General features: G+C 43.9%; 1 protein-coding gene across 1 annotated transcript in view; it reads right to left on the reverse strand.

Annotated features, from left to right (window-relative positions):
- The window catches only part of LOC119486825 (zinc finger protein 469), a 161865-nt gene extending 137134 nt beyond the window's left edge, over nucleotides 1-24731 (reverse strand). The window contains exon 1 of the mRNA XM_037767261.1: nucleotides 24680-24731. The gene's annotated coding sequence lies outside the window, so the exon portion shown is untranslated. The remainder of the gene's footprint in view (nucleotides 1-24679) is intronic.
- Nucleotides 24732-25273: the final 542 nt, after the last annotated feature.

Consider the following 25273-nt stretch of genomic DNA (forward strand, 5'->3'; position numbering starts at 1 on the left):
TTTTGGTAGGTAGCTACGAACAGTGTATGAGAACAGCCAGAATAATGACATGCAAAAATGATCAAATGCATTCTCATGACTCGCGGAATGTCTTTGTAATTGTGCTATTTATACGCCTTCACATAAGATCGGGTTGAGGCTACAGCTACTACAGATATTCCAAAAATACATTTGTCCACTTCATAAATACAGGTAGAGGTTAGTGACCACAACACATACATTACTCACAGAATATCTATGGCAGGATAGATGTGAAATTGTGGCCTTGGTGCTTTGCAATAACCTTAAGGTAATATTCTTTATAGTCTAGTATTGATTCTCAGTAAGCCATTTGATTGACAAAACAACAAAATGTCTAATAGTAGAAAGGGCATCTTCTATTATTATGTTAGTGAATAAAGTATTTCTTCCCTCTCCCTCCTTTCCCAAATCCCGGGTTTACATTTTTCCCTTTCCTCTCTGTTGATTGCCTTCAGGAGGTTTGGATGGAAGTGGCACTCTGCTGGCGAGCCGTTTCCTGACGAGACCTCTGGCTCAGGCTGACTCTCACCCCTCACTACCGACGCACTGCATGGCCTCAAGTGTATTTATACAGTGCCACATAGTTAATAGCAATCAGGCGCAAGAGAAGGATAAATTGCACTCAGCTGCAAAACTTTATGGGCGTGTTTGTGTGCTGTAATATCATTAGCTCAATATCTTTTGTGAATCGGACCTTGAGACGGGGCAGATAGAGGTTGCAGATGATGCTCAACTCACGGTGCTATCAGCAGCCGCAATCCTTTGTGTATCTGAAATATACATATCTATGAAATTCAAGCCAAGACAGACCTAGAGAGGATCTATACCTAATGCAAATGGAAGTAAAGAACATTTCACATGTGCAGAATATTATGATTTCTACATCGCTGATGATTTGAGGGAGGAAAAAGATAATTACAAACATTTTGTTGCTAAATTCAGCCAAAACCGGGCTGCCAAATCACAATGAGAGAGAAAACAAGCTAATGACTGACGATGGATGTGTTTAATAGGAAGAATTCTACACATTGGCAATGATAAAGAAGTCCCAAAGCGTTTCTCACAGTCAACATTTTGACTTGTCAAAGAAAAAGCAAAGCGGAGTAACTAATAACATTAGTAATGGCTGCATTCCACTCAGGTGTCCCAGAGCTGTGGTGGTGTTATGAATGCTGGCTCACTGGTGTGGCTCACTGGCACAGAGCGAAGCCAATATTAATAATAAGTAAGTTGTACCTGCGTTTGACAAATCAAAACGTCTGCTTTAGACTGATGTGTTGTTATGGTTGCTTAGCAACAGGGTCACGGGGGGATAATTTCCTCCAACATGGAACAGTTACTAAAGTTAGCTGCTAAAACCTGCTGCAAAATGTTAACATCTAAGGTTACTTTCTTTGGAGGAGTGGATTTAGCAGCGCCCATCTCCAGAAAACAATCCACCTGCTAAACGACATGCAGCGCAACATAAAGAACGTTTCCCAGAATATGCAAGTAAGCAGGACTGCACTAAACGCTCCCTCTGCAGCACCATGATTCAGAAACTATCGGACACCAGAGAGATTATGGCCGTAAGTGGATTGGCAACTGAAACTCAAGTGGAGCGACATCCTCGCCACGCCAAGCACAAACCTCCACCCAAGAAAAAAAAAAGGCAACCCTAGTATAAGCAGTTATCAGAGTCACCCTACTGATGCTGGACACTTTTTCAGTGGTTGCACAACAAATGGTAAATAAAGAGCCAAATAATTAAATCAATTTAACACTAGCCTGTGATGAAAAAAAGAAATATGCTAGCTGCTAGTCTACGTTCCATAGCAACCGCCTCGGTATTAGTCTACGTTCCACAGCAACCGCCTCGGTATTAGTCTACGTTCCATAGCAACCGCCTCGGTATTAGTCTACGTTCCACAGCAACCGCCTCGGTATTAGTCTACGTTCCATAGCAACCGCCTCGGTATTAGTCTACGTTCCATAGCAACCGCCTCGGTATTAGTCTACGTTCCACAGCAACCGCCTCGGTATTAGTCTACGTTCCATAGCAACCGCCTCGGTATTAGTCTACGTTCCATAGCAACCGCCTCGGTATTAGTCTACGTTCCATAGCAACCGCCTCGGTTTTAGTCTACTATCCATAGCAACCGCCTCAGTTTTAGCTTACGTTCCATAGCAACCGCCTCGGTATTAGTCTACGTTCCATAGCAACCGCCTCGGTATTAGTCTACGTTCCATAGCAACCGCCTCGGTATTAGTCTACGTTCCACAGCAACCGCCTCGGTATTAGTCTACGTTCCATAGCAACCGCCTCGGTATTAGTCTACGTTCCATAGCAACCGCCTCGGTATTAGTCTACGTTCCATAGCAACCGCCTCGGTTTTAGTCTACTATCCATAGCAACCGCCTCAGTTTTAGCTTACGTTCCATAGCAACCGCCTCGGTATTAGTCTACGTTCCATAGCAACCGCCTCGGTATTAGTCTACTATCCATAGCAACCGCCTCGGTATTAGTCTACGCTCCATAGCAACCGCCTCGGTATGTGCCGGCAGAAGGGACTATTTTATTACGGCGGAACAACGCCCCTTAACTTTGATATAATCACAACATACCACGGCCTGTCGTGAACTATTGCTTGATTATATAATGATACTATAATACTTTCCCCTGCTGATTTAGAAAAGGTCATCCATGCTTTTATTTCCTCCAGATTCGATTATTGCAATGCACTTTATTCTGATATCAGCAGGCGGAACATCCAAAGACTACAGTTGATATGAAACGCTGCTGCCAGGCTTTTAACTCGTACCAAGAGAAGTGACCACATCACACCGATCCTCGCTGCCCTTCACTGGTTACCTGGGAGTTTACAATTGATTTTAAGATTTTACTTTATCTCTTCTTAAGACTCACTTTTATATTATGGCTTTTTCTTAACTGATGGTGCACTGTTGTAACTATTTATATGATTTTATTTTGTTTAGATTTTAAGTTCTGAGTGTTAATTACTTTTATCGTGCTTTCAACATTGCTTGGCCTTAAATTGCATATTCTTTCATGTGTGGAAACAGAGTCCTCGGGTCAGATGAGGTACCGTTAAAGTACTGCGTTTGATGAACTACAGTATAGAACTTAATTACCTAAACCAGCGTTCCTGTGTGAGCCACAAAACCAAGAATGCAAAAGAATCACCCAACACAAATACTTTCCACTACCTGGATTATGCATACTTATACTACACACAAACACACACAGTAAACCCCGGCCCCACCCCTGACCTAGGCATCCACAGTGCAACATTCCTGGTGGGAGCACCGGTGGGAAGGGCTGGAGGCGACGGAGAGAACAGAGCCGTCTCAGGGACCGGGACAGCAGCATCATTATGAGCCTCCGCAGGATAAATAACCCGGCCTTAATGCAACACGGCGTAGCCTGACCAGGGCTAGCCAACCCATGTCAAACGGGCCTCAGATAGCACGGCCCGCAGCGCCCGACATCTCGACAAGTATACAGGAAATCCAGATAAATACATAAATAAATAGCAGTGTTGTAGTTGGCAGGCCGGCGTTGTTTGAGAATACCTTCTGTATATTTGGATTGCTACTTGAAGCTCCCTGCACTGCTGGATATTCAGTGTCTATACGGGTCTTTCATGGGGCGAGAGTAAGGCTGAATGTCGGGTTTGATGATCAGGAAGGCAATTAAAATGAACCACACTTCAGGTGTTGAATGTTTAGTCTGTGAAAATATAGATTTTAATACATTAATGCGTCATTAATGTTAATGATGGTGCTGCTGAGACAGTCTTTTCATGAACATACAATCTACGTATATCCCTACATACAGTAAACCATCACATATCAAATACATCTGACACAGAGTGCCATCATATCCATATCATGCCTACAGTCTGACAGGCTCTTTAAAGGGCCAGTTCACCCAGAATACGGCCATGTTACATAGGCGTCCTGTTGCTGGCGCTTGTGCTCGCTCTACATAGACATGAAGGAGCATCGCTCAACACAGTGAGGAGACACACGTCAGCTAAAAGCACAATATCACTCTATATTTCAGCTGCTTGGCAGTAATGTTAGCTGACCAGACCAAGGTCTCTCCATGAATCAATGCTGATCCTCGTGTTGGCTTCTCCTGCCTCAGCCTCCCGACCGCGGCCGGAGGGAACGGGGGAGACGCCGGAGTTTTGGTCGGAGACGATAACGTTTCTCTCTGCGGAGCCCCGTCACTTCACAAGACACGGGAAACCTCTGTTGGTCTGGAGGAGCTGCAGCAGTTATTTCTGCACAAACGTCCACTGAACATTCACTAGATATTCTCAGAGCTAAACTAACTCTTCTGCAGTGTGGAGTGAGCAGCATGCACGTGAGAGGTGGAGAGAGAGAAGGAGCGCGGTATGTGAGTGAAGGCAGGCAGAGGAGCAGAGGAGCAGAGTACAGCAGAGACGCCGGTCCTGGAGACCAAAGCTACGGTCTCCCCCGCGTCCTCCGACCGCGGCCAACACTGTTTAACAGACGGGCTTCACTAGATACAACCAAGAGGGTTTGGTGCTTCACTGTAGTTTGTGTTGATGTCTGAGTCTGAACAGCGTAGCCACACGCGAGCGACCATGAGACACCGACCAGCAATGATTTCTACGTCTAAGACGTTACAAACAGTCCCTTTAACCTCTTTTATAGACCTAGTTATAAATTCTTGGTTTATAAATGTTGTGTTATTTTTTGGGTAACTAAACAGCCCGGTTACTTCAACAACTCCTGTTTCCTCGTTGCCTCACTGCTTGGTCCCTAACATGTACATACGGAGCGGGTCCTCTTCACGGAGTCCGCCATGTTTCTACAGTAGCCCAAAACAGACATATCAAACACTGACTCTAGAGAAAGACTTTCATGTTTTATACGTTACCTAAAGGCCACCGCAGTTCTCCGACACGCTTGTGAACCGCTTTAACGTGAACCACAGAGCGTTAAACCGTAGTACCACCAGCCGCCGTCTGACTTCCGTTGCTCCTAAAGTAGTGTTATTATGGTGAGGACGGCCTCTGAGCGAGGTGAACGGCGTTACCACAGTTTTGCACTCGGCGGCTCACGTTACTGCAGTCTTGGAAAGGGAGGAGTGAGCGGAGGGGTACTCAGTTAGTTGCAATCTGCAACCACACCACTAGACGCTGCCAAATCCTTCACACTGTACCTTTAAGGTTTTGAGATATCAGCCTCTAAAACTGCCTCCATCACTATACTATGGATATAAATTGAATTTTGTTTGTGCAGCTTTAAAGTATTAAAACAATTACTCTACAGCAGTGCATCTTTCCAGCAATGATGTCCCGGTTAGTTTGGATAGTCCACAGACGTCGCTGTCAACAGTTTTCATATGCACAATTTCATATTTTTAGAAAATAGTTCCAGTGCAAACTGTTGACAGCGAGGTCTGTGGATTATCCAGAGAAGGAGAAATAAGAGCTGCTGTTGAGTTTTACGAATCTCATTTCTCAAAAGATTTGAGCACCACAAAATGAAATGCTGTTCACCCCAAGTGTTCTGAGAAGCAGCAGCAGCAATCTCAGAAAACCGATATCAGATTTGAAAATATCTGCATGACTAGATATCAGTAAGCTAAGCAGAAAAATCTGTGATTTTATAATTTGGGGCGAACTCACCCTTTAAAAGATGCCAAACATATGCAATAATGTAATCACACTGGCCTCTTGCCTCGGTGTGTATCATATTCTATTGCTCTGCTTTGATTCATTTGGATGCCCAATCTTTAACACTCTTAAAAAAGCTCACAGCACACGATGTCTCAGACTAACAAGGTTTGCATGTTGGGAACGAACAGGCTGCCAGTTTCCCCTCTGCTCTGTTGTTCTATTCTTTCTCTCTGCCAAAGCTCTGGAGAAGAGAAGAAGGGGGGGGGGGGCAAGAAACCTCCTTTGCAAACGACAGCTGAGACCTGGGACATGTTTTAAATTTGGACACTAACGTTGGCTCTTTTTACAGCCCTTCTGTAATATGTTTTATGTGCCTCTCAAACATTGGAACGGGGCTTGAACCCACCCTCCCCCCCTCTATATCCATCTCGTACATCACATGGTGGAGCTGAATGTCAACGCGACCTTGGTCCCCTGCACTTTTCTCCTGCTCACAGCAGAAGTCGTGTGGCTCGATATGGCGATGTGAAGCAGTACGGAGAGAGAAGAAGAGATAAAGATTCAGAGGAAGGTAGAACGCAGAGCATCAATCATCACATTTATGTCTCTTCTAGTGAGAACAAGAGACGATTAGGGGAAAAGTGGAGAAAAGGGGGGAATGAAAGGTCATCATCCATTAAATAGATCCAATGTGTCAAAGCTTTTGCTGACCTAAGCAACAAGTCGCTGGCCCTTTAATTAACAACAGAGCATATTTGCGGACATGAAATGGAATATCTAATCTCAAATCGCGGTTGGAAAGAAAAAGGGAATGACTCAACCACCTCTATTTACCAATAATACACTCAACGGCTGAAAACCGTACTCTATCTTGGTTTGTCCTCAGAGAACTTTTGTACGTCTGTATTCACAATATTTCTGTTTTTCTCTTCACTGAAGAACTTTACCAGTAATATCTCAATTTAATTCAACATTATTCATTTGGTAAAGGAATTAAAATGATTTGTTGCTCACAAGGCAAAGGGTGTATGAAAAATACAGATGATGTGTTTCCTTTCAGAACTAATTTGTAGTATCATATTTTAAAATTACATGCACACATACACACACACACATAAATATGGTGTGAATAATATGAGGGCAACTCCTCTCCGGTCTCATCTTTCTCTCTTGGTGAAAACAGGCCTGCTCTCACCACGGCTGGATTAATGGTGAACACGTGTTAGGAGGAGGTCACTGTCTTCCAGTGGCTGCAATTTAGGATTAGCAGATGGAAACAGCTCCGCTCCCACTCTGCCTTTCACTTAACCCCCTCCGTCTCCCAAGCCCTCCCCTCACTTTAAATCCCCTCATTCATATCCCTCAAATCACCAGTTGAATCGCAGGCCTCACGCTCTTTCCTGCGAGGTCGGCGTGGTTTATCTCCGAGGAGGAACATAAACAAGACGGACACACAGAAGAGATGCGCGAGAGAGAGAGGAGAGGAGGGGAGGGGAAAGATGAGTCTCTGGATGCTGGAGAGCAAAGCGCCGTGGCGGGGAAATGCACTGGCAGTCAAGCACTACGCTGCTCCAACATTAACAGTGACGGGCTGCATCGCACACACATAAGGAACGAATATATATATATCGAAGCAAGTAGTGCCGCGATGGCATCAGTGTGAACAGCTTGACGGACACACACACGCACATGATATCATGATAATCCCTCGCAATCCAGGCTACTGTCATGGAGGTATGAAGGCCTGCCAAGGACATGTGAGAACCGACACCAAACCAGAACAAATAAACCGCGCCGTAAGTTTTTCCCCCCACTGCAGGAACTGAGACAAAAAAGGGAGGAAAAAAGAAAAATGGAGTGAGCGAAGAGAAAAGCTACCGAGGTTTAAAGGGGAGAGAAGCCCACAGCACGCGGCCCAGAGTGTGCCTCGCATGCAACCGCCTCCCACCCACAGAGCAAGTCTCCAACACGCTGCGCTGGCTGGGCCCGGACGGAGAAAGCTGAAGCCGACACCGTAAGTCTAGCACAACTAAAGAGGAGATCGTGATAACAGAGATCCACGCTGCAGTGCACCACACAGGGCTTTAGAGAAAGATCAGGACCGGTGATTTAGGAGCAAAAGAAGGTGAACGGGACAGAAATACATCAGGGAGAAGTGGCCGTGAAGAGGAAATACAGACAAATGAGGGAACAATTGAGCAACAAAGGAAACAGCAGAGAGGAGGTCCACATGCAAAAGAACCGCAAAGGGTTATCTGCTCCATCTAATGATGATGTGTAGCCGCCATGTGATACTTGTTAAAGCCATTTGCTTCTACTTAAAGCTGCACCGATCAATACATTTATACAAACAAGGGATCAAGTGTAATGTAAAAAGAGTGACTCACTGAGACGGACTAATCACCCGACTCACTGCACTTCCCTTCAGCTCTACGGAGCATTCTCATTGGTTTTTGTTTCCAGCTGAAGCAGCTTTCAGTTAAAAAAAAGCTCTGATAAACCGACTGTACGCTACCGGCACCAGCACCAAACGGCTGACGGACAAAGTTAGTGACTAACTGGTGAACGTAGCGGAACATTTTGCAGCAAAAGAAAGAAATAATTTTCTTAGAAGTTGGTGGAAATCAAAACAAATCACACAGGAAAGTGAATATTGGACTTACAATCATCAGATTACTAGAAACACTCTAAATGAATGCTGGTTCATATCTGCCAGGACTGTTTGCCAACACTTAGCCAAAGCAATTTAATAAGGTGATAATAAGTCATGGTTGTGTTTTCAGCTTTTTCCTGCTGCCCACAAGTGAAATAAACTATGCAGCTTTTATGTGTTGACTATTTCATACTGTATAATACAAATGTTGAACTATTTCAACTAAATGTGTCGTTAACTCTTCAGTGATGTACTGAACTAACCCGACCCTGTCAGATGGTTTGTTTCACAGAACCATCTGAGAAGCCGTCATTGGAAACTGTTTGGAAAAGGGCGGGCACTTTGAAAAAAATACTTGGTAGGTGATTGGATGAAGCATCTGTCAATCAAACTCTTGCCGAGGCCAGTCGGGAGAAGAGCGAAAACATCTTTTCAATCGAGAAAAGACATTCTTTGCTCTTCTTTCAATGAAGAAATTAAAAAACTCTCCAGCTCTGATATAACTGATGCTATAGCAGCATCTACACTAAACTCCGTAGCATCTACCGTCACTGTTGTTTAGAACAAACAGTCGCCTCGCCGTGTCATCTCACACACCTAAGCCACGTCTGAAGCTGCCAGTAGCTCTTCACATGACGCTTATTGGTCCGTGATCTGGCTTGCTGAACACAATCGCATTACTTGAAGCCTGACAAGATGGATATGTGATCCCGCAATTCACACGCGATCTTGTGACATCGCTAGAATCCAGCGATAGGGTCAGCGATTAAAGATAGGGTCAACGATGTCGGAAAGCTAGCATAATTTGAAAGTAGCATGGCCTCAGGAGCTCCGTCTAAACCCCCCCCTCCCCTCGGGGCTCCTTCCAGGACAACGCCCCCCTCCACACACACATACACATGCACGAGTAGAGTACGAGCAGGGAGGCGTCTGATTGGTTCTTTCCAAGCAGACCGCGAGGCAGTGATTGGTAGACGTTTTTACAGGATTACAGCAGCTACAGATGACGGCTCTTTTCCGGTTCTTTTTCAGAGCTCATCAGTAATGGATCGCTGTCGGGGTGAAAAGACCATTTCAACCAATAGAACAGATAGTGGAGACTGGAGAACATCCTCAACCCTGCCTTTAACTTGCGGCTTATCAGAAGTTAGACTTTTTATAATTAAAATATACAATGTTGTTAACATTCAGCACGTAGCTCTGTATCTGCCAGAACCATCAAAAGTGTAGCAAACTGCAGTTGAGGATTTTGACCTTCTGTCCAGCTCTTGGCTATTACTGCAGGCAAGTGATCATCATTAAGAGGCATTTAGCATAGCTCGGAAATTACACCTTGCATCAAGACAGCTCTAAAACGGTCTGGCTCTTTGCATCTGTATTCCTGTATTTGCATGTTTTTTATGTTTCCTGTATGGGTGTATTACTTGCTCTTCCTGTGTACGTATTGCTCATTATAACAGTTTGGGTCAAAAGTCCCCGTTTGGGACAAGAGGTCAGTCCTGAATCCACCTTCAAAACAGCCGGTGACAAGACATTAACCTCCAAGAAGTGTCCAAATCTCCACAGGAGAACCCTATTACAGACTAGAACGGGTACACATGAGGTGAGTTTGGCCGAAAGTTGGGGCGAATTGTGGCGGCAAGGAAAAAAACTACAATTAGACGAGAAGTTATGGTGATGGGAGGAAGGGCAGTTGAGGGGCTCAGACTGTGTGGACTGTGGGCAGCGGGGGGAAGGAGGCCCATGCCTGACCTCAGCTGCCGTTATGCGGAAATTACCCCGCCAATTATCCAGGACGTATTCCTCTAGCGCTCCCAACACTCAGCGGCCAGCCTTTACGACCTTAGGAAACTTTCTGTGTTGTTTTACTGTGGTGACCTCACTTTAATTTGCGTGCACTATGGCTCTGCTGGGAAGAGGGACTGCTACTTGTCACAACCAAAAAGCATGACGTCAGGGGGAAAGAGAGTTTAAGGACTTGTGCAACCTCTATACAGTAGTCAGCATGGGTTGCAAAGTGTGTGTCGGCAGGAGGCAGACTATACGTTCTACGAGGAAAACTCTTATTAGCATGTAAAAGAAAAGAGCTTTTTTAAATAAAGCAATATTAACACTGATTGAACATACTAACAACCACTCACATCACAGAAATGAAGCAACCAATCATACGTGAGAAGGTTAAGTTGAGTTAAACACACCGATCCAACTTTGGTATGAAAGTCTGATAGAGAAGAGAAGAGAGATGTGAAGGCTTGTTGTGGATAAATGAAGTGTAAGACGTCAGTGGGTGGTGTGGTGATACTTTGGCCATGAAGTGGATGAGACAGTCTCAAACGGAGCCAGGCTAATTAAAGTCATATGCATGAAAGAGATTGGTGATATATTGTCCAGCAGAAAACTCATGCCGAAAAAAAAGAGGGAAAATACTACAAACTAAATTTATCACATGAAGCATCGCCATCCAATAAAGTCTGCAAAGTGCAAGTGCCTACAGTCTCCAACATCTCCATTAGACCCGTCTCCTGGAACTCACAGAGAAACTCTCAGAGAAACACCCTGCAATAAAGTGTCAAATGAACAATGCAAACCTTTTTCCAATTTCCAATTAGTTTCTTTAAATGGATTGTCTGTTTGCAGCTCATCTTGGTCACGTTGCAGGTTCTGAATCTACGACTAGAGGACTTTAAAGATGCTCTGTAGAGTTCAAGTTATGTTTACATTCAGTTTCTCACCAACACATTATCTGTATCAAGGAGGTGGAAGAAACATGTTCAGTGCAATTCCTTTCTCATTAAAGAGTTGCAAAGTAGGCTTGCTCGTTTTTCTTTTTTTATAGAAATAAAAACTATTTAGTTCATTTTGGTGTATCAGTTATCAATACATCAGTTATCAATACATGGTCTGACGACAGACAGTAGAAACTGAAAGTGAATGTGTCTGCTCAGCACGGAGTCTCAGGAGTCGGATTTCACACAAAGGATGAGAGAGAGTTGACAGACAAGATGATGGCGAGGATTTTGTGTCGAAGTGAAAAGCAAACGCACCTATTTGGCAATATTTCAGATTTAAACCCAACGCTATGAGGGAACCACGACGTTAATGAAGTAATCGCCGTGAGGAGGACGGAGCGTTCACAGCCGGTGTGCACGGCGGAGCAGCGCCGGGTCTAAACCTGCAGCCCCGCAGTGAAAGCTCTACCGGAAAGGCCAGACACACAGCCATCCGACATTAAAGATCACAGTAAGCACCCTACATATATTGGTATGGAAGTTTAATAACCGGTGGGAAAATCTCCTTTCCGTCACAACTTCTTCGCTGCTTTTGTGGGTGCATTGCCTCACTTATTTCCACATCACTGCCACCAACTGTCAATCAGCCTAATAGCATGAGACCTACTGGTAAAAAAACCTGCTCCATAGCGCCACAAGTGGTCAAAAGGTCAACGATGTACTTTAAAGGGAATCTTAACCTCTTAAACCAACTTGCTTGCCAGTCGGTTCGGGTTAAATGATGATCAACAATCTTTTGAATGATGGTAAAATGTTTAAAGTACGTGCCAACTGCTTCTGTTCACTTCTGTGACATTTTGATGACTATAAAACCTTTTACCAAAATAATCATTTAACAACAAACTCTAACCCGCCGATGGGTTTTAAGAGGTTAAAGCTCAACAGAAATGATGATATATATTGATCTGAAAGATTCACATCATATCAGCATATTTGCCATGTGAAGTGTAGGTGAAAGTAATGAGGTATTTTTAAAGTACATACACTCACACAGTGCAAACACACGGGGCACTGACAGCCGAGCAGAGGGAAAAGGGGAAACGGGTGATGGTTGCTGGCCAACTTCAAGTCACGCTTCTCAAACTGCGTGCCAATCACAATAATGTAAATAATCCATCACAGCCAATCAAATGCCTTGGTGTCAGACCTGGGGGGATATCCTAGCTTTATCTCTTTTTACCACTGCATTTGATACAAGCTGTTGGCTCACAGAGAGGCTGGTACAAGAGCCAAAACTGGAATCAGTTAAGAGACGGATGTCAGCGGGGATCAAAGAAGTAAATGGATGCCCACACTTAAATAATCCATCCATTTGTCAACGAAGTGAAACAAATACACTGGAGGTCAATTTGTCTTGGTGAGATTGTTGCAGGGAAATACTGACAATGCAGTAACACCACACGTACCCTGCATTTGGTGCAAGAGATAAGGTATAAGACTCATCATCACTCATTTTTAACCTCTTATCCGGGTCGGGTCGCGGGGGCAACAGCTCCAGCAGGGGATCCCAAACTTCCCTTTCCCGGGCCACATTAACCAGCTCTGACTGGGGGATCCCGAGGCGTCCCCAGGCCAGTGTGGAGATATAATCTCTCCACATAGTCCTGGGTCTCTCCCGTGGCCTCCTCCCAGCTGGTCGTGCCTGGAACACCTCCTTAGAGGGCATCCTTACTAGATGCCCGAACCACCTCAGCTGGCTCCTTTCAATACAAAGGAGTAGCGTCTCTACTCCGAGTCCCTCACGGATGACTGAGCTTCTCACCCTATCTCTGATGGAGACGCCACCCACCCTCCTGAGGAAACACATTTCGGCCGCTTGTACCCGTGATCTAGTTCTTTAGGTCCTGACCCAGCCCTCATGACCAGAGGTGAGAGTAGGAACGAAGACTGACCGGTAGATCGAGAGCTTTGCCTTCGGGCTCAGCTCTCTTTCCGTCACAACGGTGCGGTAAAGCGAATGCAATACCGCCCCCCCTGCTGCTCCGATTCTCCGGCCAATCTCACGTTCCATAGTCCCCTCACTCACAAACAAGACCCCGAGGTACTTGAACTCCTTCACTTGGGGGTAAGGACTCATTCCCTACCCGGAGTAGGTAGGTAAGGTATAAGACATTTCAAATAAAACAAATAGTGGACTGTTCATTGAGTGTCCTTAGGGTCAGAGGTTGCAGAGAATATCCCCTGACGTCTCAGGGAACAGCCCGGTGCTGTCATCCACACCAAGTGTTGGAGACATTTCACTCACCAGGGACTGCCATAATACAATAGAAATATCACATTCATTTTTCACAGGCAACAAAGCACGAATAATAATGCTGATCCATCCCCAGTGAAACCATATGGGTCTACACAGGACAGGATCCAGCAGTGAAATTACTAACACCAGTCCTTCTGTGCCTACAGGGGGGGAAGAGCTCTGCTGTTGTGGTGAAAGCACTGAAAACAATGAAATGTGACGATAAGATCCGGACGAAAAATGCGCAATAAACAGATTTTTTTTTTTGACTCAATCAGCATGCAAATGAGAAACAGAGACACAAACAAGCAAACTGAGCATTGGAGAGGAAACTGAGAGATCTAACAGCCAGCAGCTGAGGCTGAGAGAAGAACTATATGCTCCATCCAACAGTCCAAACAAGACAATCTACGCCGCGCTGCTCCTGATCAGTATCCTTATCTGCCTCAAACACACAGACACGTGGCCTTCAGCATATCTGCAGATGTGTGTTTGCATGAGAATAAATGTGTGCAAGCATGTGTACAAAGACAAATATTCTGTTTGTGTGCTGCGGTGAAACAGGCCGATGATGTATTGTGTCTATGAATGTGTTCCACCCAATCTCTCTCACATAAGCACCACAGGGGGACAGATCCCATGTGACCACTGAGCGATGACATCATTAAAACAAGAAAGACACCAGTCTCATATTGCTATTTCTATCTTTTGACAAACGCAGTGTTAACATTTTTGCCTTGATTCCCAGTCGATTCTCTTCTCTTCTCTAGCATCCTAAAATCCTGCACATCATAAATTGACCCCGTCATTATAAAGCAGAGACCGTCTGTGTCGGAGTGTTGGTCACTCAGGAGGAGACACTAAAGTCTTCAAGTTGCTATGTTGGCAGGTAGATGAATATATACTGTATGAACTGTGCAGACTTACAGTATCAGTAAAATGAGAGTTAGTGAGAGTGAGTGAATGAGTGAGAGGCTGATGTCAAGATTAGATTCATCTCTTGTGTGGAGGTTTCTCACCAAAATGCATTTAGGCTAAATGAAAATGATAATTGTAATATTTTCTCTTGCAGCTGTGTTTCGTTAATTCAGGGTAACATTAATGCACCTTTACATTAAACTCTAGTTTTCCAGCTCTGGCTGCAAGTCATGACATTACATACAGTACATGTACGTATCTGTAGTTGGTCTCTGTGGCAACGGCTTAAACATCATAAGGATCCATCAAGCAAAGTGGGACAAGCGGCTGTTCATGCTCTCATGGTATTTTATCAAGCTTTTTATGCTCAAGTTTGCTTATTTGTGCTTGTTAGTGAAAATGGTAAATGGAATTGCATTTCCTAGTCTTCTGACCACTCAAAGCTCTTTACACTACATGCCAGCATTCACTCATCCACACACACATTCATACACTGACAGAAGAGGCTGCCATGCAAGGTACCAACCAAGGACACTTTGACATGTGAGCTGGAGGAGCCGGGGATCGAACCGCCGATCTTCCGCATTAGAGGACGACCAGCTCTGCATCTGAGCCCTGAGTGTACTCATCTTCAGCAATGCAGTTATAGCTTTGAAGCTCCTGCAAACATGGTTTAAAATCCCATCATATCCTGATCGTGACTAGATCATCAACAATCAGAGTTCATGTTCAGAATAAAATACACTTTGTTATTATGGTGTGGTTTGTTCAGATCTGACCGACCGCAGCCTAGCAACATGAGTGTTTAACCCCCTAACTGTCATCACATTACATTAAAATCTTGTTAAACCCTGATCGGCCCACAGAAGTACATGACATCACTCTTTTTCCATCAGGGCCCTGCCCACTTCAAACCAGTGAGAAGAGCACAGAGGAAAAAAACACAAATACACAACTCACTTTCAGCATCGGCAGAGAATCTCTTGTGTTCATAGGACCTCTGATACTGATAAGACCTCTGATACCGATAAGACCTCTGATACTGATAAGACCTCTGATACTGATAAGACCTCTGATACTGATAAGACCTCTGATCAGACCTCTGATACTGATAAGACCTCTGATAAGACCTCTGATACTGATAAGACCTCTGATACTGATAAGACCTCTGATAAGACCTCTGATACTGATAAGACCTCTGATACTGATAAGACCTCTGATACTGATAAGACCTCTGATCAGACCTCTGATACTGATAAGACCTCTGATACTGATAAGACCTCTGATCAGACCTCTGATACTGATAAGACCTCTGATACCGATAAGACCTCTGATACTGATAGGACCTCTGATACTGATAAGACCTCTGATACTGATAAGACCTCTGATCAGACCTCTGATACTGATAAGACCTCTGCTGATTGCAGCACTATTGCCCATGCAAAATTTCCCCTTGGGACAAGAAAGTATATCTTAGTAATATATCTTAGTTTATCACAGTGTTCCCAAGGTCAGGAATGAACTGCTCCGTGCTATTGAAGAGTTAAAGTCTGTAAATTTAGACAATTAACTGTCACTGAATGTAAGAAAAGAGAATGAAAGGGTAGTGTGTGCAGGACTACATGCAGTGCAGTGTTGTGTGCACGGTAGCAGTCGGACCTTTAAATCTCAGCAGTAATATCTGGAGCAAAGAGCAGCAGATTTAAAGCCCCCGCCCACACCTACACACCGGCACTGTTTGTTTTCCATTCCTATAGGATGTCAGCAGACATGGCAGCAGAGGAGAAACAACTATGTAGGAAATAGCTTCAAAAATAAATCTCCTTAGGTGAACTATGAGTTGACATAGCAGCTCTAGTCATATCAATGTCATAAGCGAGATCTAGTGCAGGAAACGGATAGGGTGGTAAAACTGGCAACGATGTGCAAATCCCAAGGATTCATAAAATGTGGATTTGTGAATGGCTTTAAGCCGGACTGCAGCTCAGCAGCACACTGCCGTTAAATGCTTTTAAGTGCTGTGGCATTTAACATACTGAAAGGTGTTTAATAAGGCTAGTTTTACTGCAGTACATTGGGCGTTTCATGGCTCAAGGTGCATTGCTTACCAAGTCTTTTACCGCATGTTGTACCTGGCATTGTGTTGCAGGCTGGTAGTTTGATCAGACAAGTTACAGTTTGATCAAACTGAATTGAAAACTCTCCAGGAAAAAGAGTCATAAAGCAAGGTGTTTATGAGCTGTGCTAATAATCTATGTATAAATAGTTCCTTGACAGCGTTGGATTGTTGTTCATACAACATCTTTCTTTTTTCCACAGTTCTATTGACAGTAACCCACAGAAACTACCTGATTTATTGCTCTGCTGTTAGAAGTGCAGTTCTTTTTTAATGGCCTGTTTGATGGATGGCCCAGTCCTCTTTGAGTGCTTTCCCACAAAGGTGGAGGGAGGGTATAGGAGAAGAGGACGATGAAGCAACAGCTAGGAAGAAAAACCAGGAAGGAGGAAAAGCAAAATGAAGGAGAGACGAGGAAGCGGACATGTAAGAAGTCACGCAGGGCTGGAGAAGAGAGCTGCATTTATAAATGCATCCAGTCAGTCGCAGCGTGGGGGCACGCAGCAGCCTGGCGGCACGCAGCAGCCTGGCCACCGAGGGACTCCCCGGCTAAGGGGGGGTGCAGTCCAGAGGTAGTCCAGGGGGGTAAATGGGGGGTATACGAGTCCGCTCCAAAAACCCTGATTCCTAGAAAAACACTAATTGGTCGTTCATGTTCTTCCTCCTCCTCGCTCCCTCAGCCGAGGAAATGATCAGTGACTGCTGTTTAAGTGAAGGCAGAGGCTCGCCCAATGTTGTACACACACGCGACTATGGCGTCACTATGGAAAATGCATATCCATCCAGTGTTTTAGTCCTGTATCACATCAATATCTCAGAGCTCACGACAGGAAACAGTTGTTATTCAACTGCTCACACATATATACACGTTGTCATGAACCGCAATGTAGAGATATTTTCACAAATATTCGGGGATGCTTAAAAAAGGTCATTGTTATTACGTCCTCATGGACACAATCATATTTGATAAGTTAGATAATTTTCCAAGACCATATCCTCATTTTCCCCTAAGTAAGCTGCTCTTCCATATTTTTCCACATTAGCAATCCATTTCTGATTATGAATGAAAGCTTGTCAGAGAAATTCCATATCACTCCATTTTCCACGCTGATTGCTGCTACTGAAGCATTCCAGACGAGCGCATGTCATTACGTCTGCCTAATCCCACATTAGTCTCCATTACCGGGACGTGGCTTAATGATTCCACTATCTCCACAAATGAGGCTACCGCTGTTTTTCTCCCCCCCACTCACATACACACACACACACACACACACATAGTCAGATGTGCGTGCTAAAAAGCAAACTATCTTGCACACAAAGTCTCACACGTGCTTTCAGTTCGTGCACGGCTCTGCCCTTGAGAACTCCTTCCCAAGCCGTTTAATGCACGCAGGCCTTTGAGCAGCCGGTGATGTACAGTATGTCTTGTACAGTAACGTATGGCCTTATAACGTCAGCCACATTTTCACACAGATTTACTGGTTAACAGTTCCTGCTGAAACTCATCCAGCATTACAGAATGAATGGAATGAAATATCTAAACATCAATCAGCTCACGGGGTCACTCTGTCAGGCAACATTCAGGTTTGGGAGTTTGGGACTGCGTGCACGCTCGTACACAACAAAACACACCAAGGATGGATGTGCTGTAGAGAAAGGCTCGTCTGGCCAGATATATTGTGGCTTTTACTGCTGTTGGCTAGTGTTCCACTTAACGCCCTTTACTTTTATACACACAGTATATCACTCACCTGCCTCTCAGCTCGCTGCTAATCCAGCGGGCCGGCGAGCCAACGGGTCACAGTGGTAGCTTCGACTGTCACCAGGCCCAGCAAATAGAGTGCTGGATCACATCTACAGTCCAGCTAAACATCACACACACCTTCATGTCTGTCAAGAAGAGTTTTTTGTTTTTTTAAAAATGGCCATTTCTGTTTCACAGAGCCCGAGGTGATGTTTACAGATGTCCTGTTTTGTCCGATCAACAGTCCAAAACCAGAAGATATCCAGTTTACAATGATGTAAAACAGAGAAAAGCAGCAATTCCTCACATTAAATGAATGTTTTGGCCTTTTAGCTGATCAATTAACAATTAATTGATTCCCAAAATTGGTGGTTGATGTTCTGTTAATTGATTAATTGACTTACTTACTTCGATAAGTCTGTTTTCCTATGAAACGTTTTTTTTTTTTTCATTTAAAGTAGACAATAAACATGATATCTAAAAAGTGAAATATTGATATAATGTTAATAATACACACGTAATAATATTGCGTAAATAATCCAGCGCCTCTTAAATCAAGCTTTTGTACATTTATGGTTACAGACTCAGACTCTCTCTCTCTCTCTCTCTCTTTCTCTCTCTCCCTACACTTGTATTTTGTGTGTATTTTTTTTGTAATTTGACAAAATAAGAGACAAAACGCACAATAAAGAAAGTTAAAGATGAATTTGACTGATAGCATTATTTTTATCTTCTACAGATATCGCAGTAATATTGTTATCGTGAATTCTTTTGGCCACGATAATCGTGTAGTGAAAATCTGATATCGTGAAAGCCCTAATTTAAAGTAATAATCTTGAAGATTTTCTTTTAAATAAATGTCTGCTAAGTCATTGTCTATGGCCGAATGACGTCACACAATGGTGATTGACTGCATGGTCCACTGATGAAAGTATTAAAGTATGAAGTACTAGGTGTCTGTGGCGACATTCCCAGAAAAAATGTTGTATTAAGTTACTGCTGATGCAAAGCGAGTATTTCCTATCGCTGCAGCTTCACATTAAAAGCATTTAACTGGAGAAACACAAGTTGACTTTTATTATGAAGTAGTCCCAGTGACAGTGAGCTGGTAGATGTAGAGTTAAAGGTGCTGATGCCATACCTAAAAACATACGAATGAATGAATGAATGGCAAAGCCAACTTATATTCAACAAACCTGAACACCAACTCATGTATGTGGACCAAGCAGCGAGCACAACAGCGGTGAACGTCTGACAGCTCGGTGGCACATCCAGAGGGACAGCAGCTGAGTGATCCTGAGGGGAGGCCTGAGTCATCCAGCTGAGCAAACAGATGAGGCTGGACTCCAGACTCTTTCAATAAGGCTGAGCTCTGAGCTAACACATGGGCTAATGCGCTCTAGGAGGGCAAGGGGTTGGCAAGTTGTCTCAAAATGCACGACCCTAATGAAGGTTTGCAGGTACTCACACAACGCCCAAAAGGAAAACACTAATAACTGTAGAAAAATCACACCGTAAGGAAAACAAAGTTATTTTTACTGTAACTACTCAATTATTGAAAGTTAAGAGTGTTTTGAAAAACACTCAACATACTAATTTAATTTTCCTGCATTTTTCCTTCAAACAACATGTGGTGGAAAATTCACTTTCTTCTGTGTTGTGCAGACACATAAACTCTGTGTTAGAGGGGTCACATAAAAAGATGTGATGGTATTTAAGAAAATTACTACTTGTTTTCCAAGAACTAAGCCATTGTGCAAAACAACTTTCTGCAAATGCAAAAAATGTCCATCTGAACAATAATGCATACGCAAGCTGAAGAAAAAAACATTAACCTTAATACTACATCTCCATACATCATGCATGATGGCACAACTGACTTTGGGCCAACAGCTTATTAGGACCAGTATGTCTGTTCTGTCAGATTGACGCCTTAGGTTGGAAACTTCCTCCTGTAGCTGCAGGGCATGGCTGGTTAGGTATTAAAAACATCTCATCTTCCAGCTGTAATTTAGCCCCATGGCTGCACACAAGACACACAGACATATGCTCACACACTGAGCAAGATCTGTGGTGGCACACGTCTTATATAAGACTATCTGGTTATTATGACAGTTCTGTCAACACCCCCTGTGAGCTCAGGATGATTGTGCTCCTACAGCCGAGCAGCGCGGCGGCTCAGACACCAACAGTGACCAACGTCTGCCAGTCTGAGTGTGTTTTAGCCGTCTCACGCTCCATACGAGTGCAGCCATCTGACTTAGCATGTGGAATTATCTCATCCAAATGGCAGAATATTTTCCTTGTTTAATGAAAAATAAGCCCTCAAGGCTGAATAGGAAACTAAATGACTTGTAAAGAAGTTTTTTTTTTGGGCAGCCTTGATGGTAAAGTGAAAGCAGCTGAGAAGTGATACGGTGCAATCATCACCACGGCTGGAAAATTAGTCTGCAACTATAATTTAGGTTTTAACTGTTCTGTGAATTAAGGTATTATATCTGTATAGCAAGCCTGTCTTTAATATACAAATCACTGCGTACGCATTAGGGCTGTCAATCGATTGAAATATTTAATCATGATTAATCACAAATGAATCACACATTGTTTATCTGTTCTAAATGTACCTTAAAGGGAGATTTGTCTAGTATTTAATACTCGTATTGACACGGGAGTAGGCAAATATGCTGCTTTATATAAATGTATGTATATATTTATTATTGTAAATCATTTAACAACACAAAACAATGACAGATATTGATCCAGAAACCCTCACAGGTACTGCATTTAGCATAAAACAAAATGCTCAAATCATAACATGTCAAACTGCAGCCCAACAGGCAACAACAGCTGTCAGTGTGTCAGTGTGCTGACTTGACTATGACTTGCCCCAAACTGCATGTGATTATCATAAAGTGGGCATGTCTGTAAAGGGGAGACTCGTGGGTACCCAAAGAACCCATTTACATTCACTGATCTGGAGGTCAGAGGTCAAGGGACCCCTTTGAAAATGGCCATGCCAGTTTTTCCTCGCCAAAATTTAGCGCAAGTTTAGAGCGTTATTTAACCTCCTTCATGACAAGCTGCTATGACATAGTTGGTACCAATGGATTAATTAGGGTTTATAGTTTCACATGATGCCAGTATCTTTACTCACTAAAAATGAGCCCGCTACATCTTAAAAATCCCAAGTTCCATTAAAGAAATTAGTGGCGTTAACGTGTTATTATTGCGTTAACTTTGACAGCCCTAATACGCATATGACCTCTTCTATTCTTGTTGACTGCATACTATGATAGTGCACCTGATTCAACTGTTATCAGCCCATTAAAGAGGCGTTATCAGTCGCTATAAGCATCATAGATGTGGGTCATTAGGGGCCTACTACGCCTACTACAATAGTACGTGAAAGCGAAACTACAGCTTCTTTAGGTTTAGACAACAAAACTACAACTTCTTCAGGTTGAGGCAACAAAACTACAACTTCTTTAGGTTTAGGCAACAAAACTACAACTTCTTGAGGTTTAGGCAACAAAACTACAACTTCTTGAGGTTTAGACAACAAAACTACAACTTCTTTAGGTTAAGGCAACAAAACTACGACTCATTTAAGTTTAAACAACAAAACAACTTAGTTAAGTTCAGGGGAAAACATTGTGTTTTGGCTTAAAATAACGTTTCAGAAGTGAAAGTGAAACTTTATGCTTGTGAACACGTTGCCGCTGGGTGAAAATCCTGTGTTTTCTGTCCCATCCATCTAACCTATATTGGGTGTAGTAGGTCCCTATTGAACCACATCTATGGTGCTTTTAGCGACAGTAAGATCACAGTTTCTATCCCACACCTGCAAGAAATGAAAACCATGTCCTGACAAAAAAGTGCACTAAGTTGTTTTGAATGAGAGCATCAGTTAAACACAAGTATTATGTATTCTTACAGACAGTTCCTGGTAGCTTAATGAGTAGAGCAGACGTCGCTGCGGGTTAGATTCCTACTGGGCAGTGGAGCTGTATTCAGAAACACGTCATAAAAGGTTAAAAGGTATTAAAGTGGACCGATAATCAGCTCACGTCCAAAGAGCAGAGAACGAGCTGCACACGAGTATGATTAGACTAACAGCTGAACTCCTCTTCACACTGTAGATGACTTCTGACCGCCATGTGCAACGTGAGGAAAGATTTGGTCCCATAAGAAATATCAGAATCTCCTTGGTAGCAAATAAGCCATAAAATGCAGAGGCAAAAATCTCCGGCATCCGCTTTTCAAAAGGGCCATCGGGGAGTCTCGACTTTCTCTTGGTTACATAAACAATGGAGCTTTAAAGTCCAAATGCCTTTAACAGTACAGCTACTGCCGGGACACTAAGACTGTGTCCTCTCCTCCCTCTTTGCCCTATAGGCCAAGCTGGCTGAGCAGGGCGCTGTCCTAAAATGACCAAGAACCAAAGTTCCATAAAGGCTCGTAACTATACGCTCTGCAAGTATAAACACTTTCACCGTCAAAATGGAAAAAGTGGATGATGAGAGATATGGACTTCATATCAAGGTCTAATAAGGTTGCAGGACGGACTAAATTACAGGGGAGGAGAATGAAAGTTACAAACAGAATCAGCGTTGACAGAAAAAGCTAAATAAAGGTTTTACGAGAGAATGAAATACAAAAGCAAAAAAATACAGAGCAGGTCGAGAGAGGACGGGCAGTGTCACTCTCCAATGAGCGTTCCCAGCCTGAGAAAAGACAACACCAGCTCTTGTTAAATTTGTTTACATCTTTCAAGCAACTCATTGTTTTTAACGAGGCCAAGAAGGATCTCAAAAGCAGAAAAATGAGCTTTGTTTTTATTTGAGAGCAAAAGGGAAAGTGAGCATTTCCCTCGATGGGAGCCAGCGAGCATTTTTTATTAGAAGTGATAGTACATGTGTGTGTGTGTGTGTGTGTGCATGTGAGTGTTTACACAGCTGGAAGTAGAGAGTGGAATCACTTGGACTGGCGGGGGTTCCTGGGGTGTCTGCTGTGATCCCATTAAAAGGCAGACAGGCTCTGGCAGCCTCTCCAGAAAACAAGAGGACTTCACTTACCAAAATATCCCTGCATTAGAGCTCAGAAAGCAGGCCAAATCCCTACAAACCCCTGTTGAATTTACTTATGGGGGCAAATGGTTCCCTCTCTAAACTCCTGATAGCTGATTGCTCTGGCAGGGTTCAGGTGGATCCGCCGCTGAGTGGCCTCCGGCCCAGTTTCCACTCCATTCAAGTTTCCACTCAGACCCAGACTTGCCTCCACACCTCACTCTCTTGCTCTCACTCCAACCCGCCCTCTTCACATCCTCCTCCTCAGGCCCAAATCCATAAGCCAAAAACATTCAGGCCAGATTTATTGATACCTCCATATCAGTAGGTGTTTAATCCATTCATCTATCAGTCTGACTGTCTGTGCTGCTCTCTCTTCCCTTTCTGCTTCCAACCGTCAGCCTCGTACTGTAGCTGCTCCTGGAGCTTCCTGGTAGGTGTGATTCACCAATCAGGAGAAATCACGGCAAGTATAGTTGTGGTGGTGATCAAACTGAACTTTACAACCCCACTCCTTGATGAATCCATGTCACTGATAGGTCTTCTGAGTCACGGTCTGAGTTACGGGACGGAGGGGCAGCAGAGCGCGATCCAGCGTTATTACACTATCGATCCCCCGGCCCACCGCGGCAGCAACGCCACGCTCCGCCTGCCTGTTTCCAGGAAAACTTACTGGCCACGCTGCGATGCCGAGTGCTGGGGATTGACAAGCCTCCAGGGCTCACTCCCTTCTCCAAACAAGGCCTTTTCACATTACACACACGCTTAGACAAGCATGCACGCCCCCAGTCGCACTGAGCACACAAAAAAAATAAATCCATATATCAAAACACACACAAGCCCTGCACGGCGTGAGAGCGAGCATGCTGCCCGCTAATCTTCTGGTCACTGTCCTGCAGTCAACAGAAATAAAGTGAGGAGACCAGAACCAATTAGCTGTGTGTGGGGGGGGGAAGCGGGACAGTGAAGGAGCATGCTGCGGTCCAGCAGGGCCTGTAATGTGGATCAAAGCAGCAGAAAAACGACCAAGTCTCTGTTTCATTAGCCTGCTGTCCCAGCCACCGCTCTGTTTACAGGCCTGATTGAGCTGCAGTGAAAGCAGATCACTGGCTGCTCACTTATCGTTTGTGCACCGTCCAGACCAATAAAACTCATATCCATACATAAACAAGCTGCCAGACCCTGCAGGGAAAACACAGTGGCGTGGCTCACAGAGTGAAGCACTCTTGCATGTAATTAAAGCAAAGACCGAGCAATTAAAATCACAGCATCGGATTCACACGCTGTGGGAGGCGGGGAGAGCATTGTGGATTAAAATGATAACCGCACTTTAACCACAACCAGACAGACAGAGGAGGACAGTGTGTGTGTGTGTGTGTGTGTGTGTGTGGGTATACTGTATATCTGCATGCTTTTAGGTCAATATTTGACAGCAAAACATAAGCAACATTATGGAGGGGAAGATTCAATCCATACCTGTGCGGCCTTTGGTCTTCAAATCAGCGGAGGCGAGGGGTCAGAACTGGAGCTGGGGGACACAAAAGGAAAATGTGTTATGCAGCTGTAGCCAGGCGCTGCCAATAAACTGGGTCATCCTCGGGCCACTTACGCAAACCTACAGTACCAATTTCGGCAGCTTCAAAATAAGATTTACCTCATCCATTAGTGATGTAAAAGCAAAATTAGCTTTTATTGCACTTAGCAGATGTCCACTGCGTGGTCTTCATAGCAGACTGCAAACATCAGTGAGAGCAGATCTTAACTTACAATGATAAAACCTCAATCCTCCTAAACTGATCTTTCTGCCCCAAATGGTCTCATATCTCTCAGGTGACTTCTCGACATGCAAGGAGGGGGGGGGGATCTTTAGCGGTCATAAACGTTTGACAGGATTTTGTAGCAGAGACGAACATGTTTAAAAGTGGCATATTAATGTGGAAACTGTGATGATTTAGGACAGGACTGAGCAAGAACAGAATTCATAAAAAAAGGTATTTGCTTTGCAGCCAGTAGAAGTAGATGCACACTAAACAAACAAGTGTAGCATCAACTAATCCGAGCAGTCAAGAG

The sequence above is a fragment of the Sebastes umbrosus genome, chromosome 4, assembly GCF_015220745.1.
Source record: "Sebastes umbrosus isolate fSebUmb1 chromosome 4, fSebUmb1.pri, whole genome shotgun sequence".
NCBI classification, from domain to species: domain Eukaryota; kingdom Metazoa; phylum Chordata; class Actinopteri; order Perciformes; family Sebastidae; genus Sebastes; species Sebastes umbrosus.